This window comes from Dipteris shenzhenensis, chromosome 17 (genome assembly GCF_047967505.1).
Source record: "Dipteris shenzhenensis isolate YYH24624 ecotype China chromosome 17, Dip_SZ_1.0, whole genome shotgun sequence".
Lineage (NCBI taxonomy): Eukaryota > Viridiplantae > Streptophyta > Polypodiopsida > Gleicheniales > Dipteridaceae > Dipteris > Dipteris shenzhenensis.
The window spans coordinates 33,418,511-33,421,288 of record NC_141612.1 but is presented as its reverse complement, the minus strand read 5'-3'; the positions used below and the strand labels follow the sequence as shown (position 1 = coordinate 33,421,288).

Below are 2,778 nucleotides of genomic sequence, written 5' to 3'. Positions count from 1 at the left end.
AAACTTGTATCCTTTAGACCCTGCCACCCAAAAGAGTCGTCCTTTTCATACAGTGCATGATGTTGTTCGATTTGTTGGCAAAGGGCATGTTGGATTGCTCGGTTATTGCAATCGATTGAACCATTCTCAGACATTGGCTATGCAAGCAAGCGAGGTGCAAAGAGCCCAAGCAGAAGAACTTGCACATTTGGGAAATATTACTATTGTGGCAAAACGTGTAGCAGAGAGTATGAGGTGCAAGAAACGTTGTAAGGAGAAAAACGAGATGTTGTAATAGATTGCTGCATAACTGAGAGTGGAGGCTCAAGGGAGAGTCAACATAACAAAACCCTAGGGCTAACTACCCTAACTGGACTAAGTGTCCTAACTGACCTAGATGGTACAAAAACTAACTGTACCAATAGTCCTAACTGACTATAACTAGGCCCACAAGGCACATACCAAGGTATAAGTGGCATCTATGGATAACCCATGAGATGGCCTACAAACCCGTATGGGCTGAAGTTTCTTGGACATGGCTCAAGATACCTAAATATATAATGTCATGGTTGCACATGTTCGTCTCGTAGGGATATAGTAACCTATGATTGTACAGAGTACAACAGATCAAGTTACAAAAGGTACTAAGTTTAAAGCTTGTCGAAAAGCCTCAAACTTAGGTTGAGGTAGAGCCTTCGTAAAAGGATCTGCCAAGTTGTCTTCAGTGGGAACATAAGACAACTCAATATCACATGCTAATAATCGCTCTCTGACATAGTGATAGTGAATGTCAATATGCTTTGTGCGAGCATGGAAAACTGGATTCCGTGCAACAGCCAAAGCACTCTGACTATCAGTGAAGATGACGGTAGGAACAGTCTGACATGCACAAAGATCTGCAAGTACTCTAGCTGTGAAAGGTGCTGAGTGTTAAAGTCGAATCTCAGCTTCATAGCTAGAAGTAGCGAGTGTTAACGTCGAATCGTATAGCTGATTTTCATCGATTCTACCTCTGCCCTGCTGTTAGAAATTACCTACTTTGAACGTATTCTTGCCTGATTTTCCTTCGACTCAACCATATTGTTTCAAGTGGGCCGAAAGAATGGCACCTATCGTATTTGGCTGTCAGCGCACCTCCTATATTGTTTTCTCCAATATTTGTCGTCCATGTTTGAGTTTACGGAAGATGTATCTTGAACCTGTGACCTGTTCAGCATGGGTGTTATGGACGCAAGGTTCCATTCCGTTAACGGGATGGGTATGGGCAAATCTTGCTAGTGCTATTTCGGTAGTTGGCGCTTCACGTGGTCAGATATGCCACAATTTCGTAGTTTCGTGCACACCGCAGACTGGCTGTATGCTGACAGTAGTTCCTACTTTGCTCGCTCTGTTAATGATCATGGGTTGGCAAAGTTGAAGAGAAGCTGGTGTCTGGCGATTCACTGGAGATTCAATGACACCACCAGCAGTGGGCAGTTCGAAAAAGGTAGAGGGTGATACTGGCTTCTCAATTTCAACATCCTATTCTTGGCTTATGTTCTCATTCCCCGTTTCCATTTTCATTGGCGTCTCGTTCCGCTCTGACATTCGTTTCACTCAAAGACATGATGAGCATGGCTGAGCCTCAACCCGGATGTGACGAAGAGGCTACCTCTCGCTACCGTGGTGAATATATGTGCAATCGTCTCTAAACATCCAATCCTATGATCGTTTTGTTGGTCTGTGTTGTTGACTCCTCCTCCTGCAGATACCGCCGAGACCTCCCAAAACCAAACAAGAGTATCAGCTAGAATAGAGAAAGGCAAAACAAAGGTTGCGGAGAGTGCCGGAGTTTCACCCGTTTTGAAGAACCAAGGTGACTTGTTCCTCGCTCGAACAAATTTTTTTATGCGGGGGTGAATAATCTGCAATATCTTCTCTGTGACTCGATTCATGCCCATGCGATGCCCTCGTTATCTCTGTCGCTGTATCGGGAACCTTTTTTGTTATGGGGTGGTTAGCCGTTTCGAGGCTCTATGCCAAGCATGGTGCTGTTTCTCTCCTTTCTGTTTAAGGACGGTTACTTTTTTGGCCATGATATCTCTGCTTCTTTGTGCATGTACTCTTCGCAATAATCTTGTAGCTTGGATAGGCCACGCAATTCACGTCGCTATTGCTAAATGTAAACCCGAAAGAGAGTTTAGATCTCCCTGCTTATTTGTGTACATAGTCTCCGCAATAATATTGTAGCTTGGATAGCCCACCTCATCCATGTCGCTATTCCTGATTCTAGAGGACAAACACAGTTTGGATGTCTCTTTCATGCTCAGTCTTTGAACTTCTCCTTTTTGGGATTTCAAGTGCTGAATATTCACCCTATGGTCGGGGCAGTTGATGTTTTGGTAGAGCAAAGTATAAAATCCGGTAAGCACATATATCTTCACTCAGATTGAATTGAAATTCATGCAGTGATTGTCACTGAAGATGTACGTGATCTTGCCAACCAAGGCTAGATTTCTCTGTTCGGTGGCTGTTTGCTAAAAACAACAGCGCCTGGTACAACTACATTGATTGACATCCCTCTTGTATTGACACCAACCAAAGTTGCTGACAAAGATGGAAGCCTTCTGAAAAACTTAAAAGATAAAGAAGAAGAACCCAAAAACCTTGAAAACTATTTTTCATGCTGCAGCCGAGCAAGCCTACGTTGAAGGTGAACTTTTATTCCTACGCTTACTCACGCTTTGGATAAGTGTAGTCTTGCAATGTTCATTGTTGATCAACTTGGAAAGAGATACGAAAAAGAGGTTGTTTTTTGAA

General features: G+C 43.3%; 1 long non-coding RNA gene across 1 annotated transcript; it reads left to right on the top strand.

Moving 5' to 3' along the window:
• The first annotated feature begins 1,521 nt into the window (after nt 1-1,521).
• Nucleotides 1,522-2,577, top strand: LOC147892006 (uncharacterized). The gene is made up of 3 exons (XR_015542403.1): nt 1,522-1,644; nt 1,727-1,834; nt 2,428-2,577. It is a non-coding gene; the product is annotated as an uncharacterized LOC147892006 (long non-coding RNA).
• The last annotated feature ends 201 nt before the right edge of the window (nt 2,578-2,778 follow it).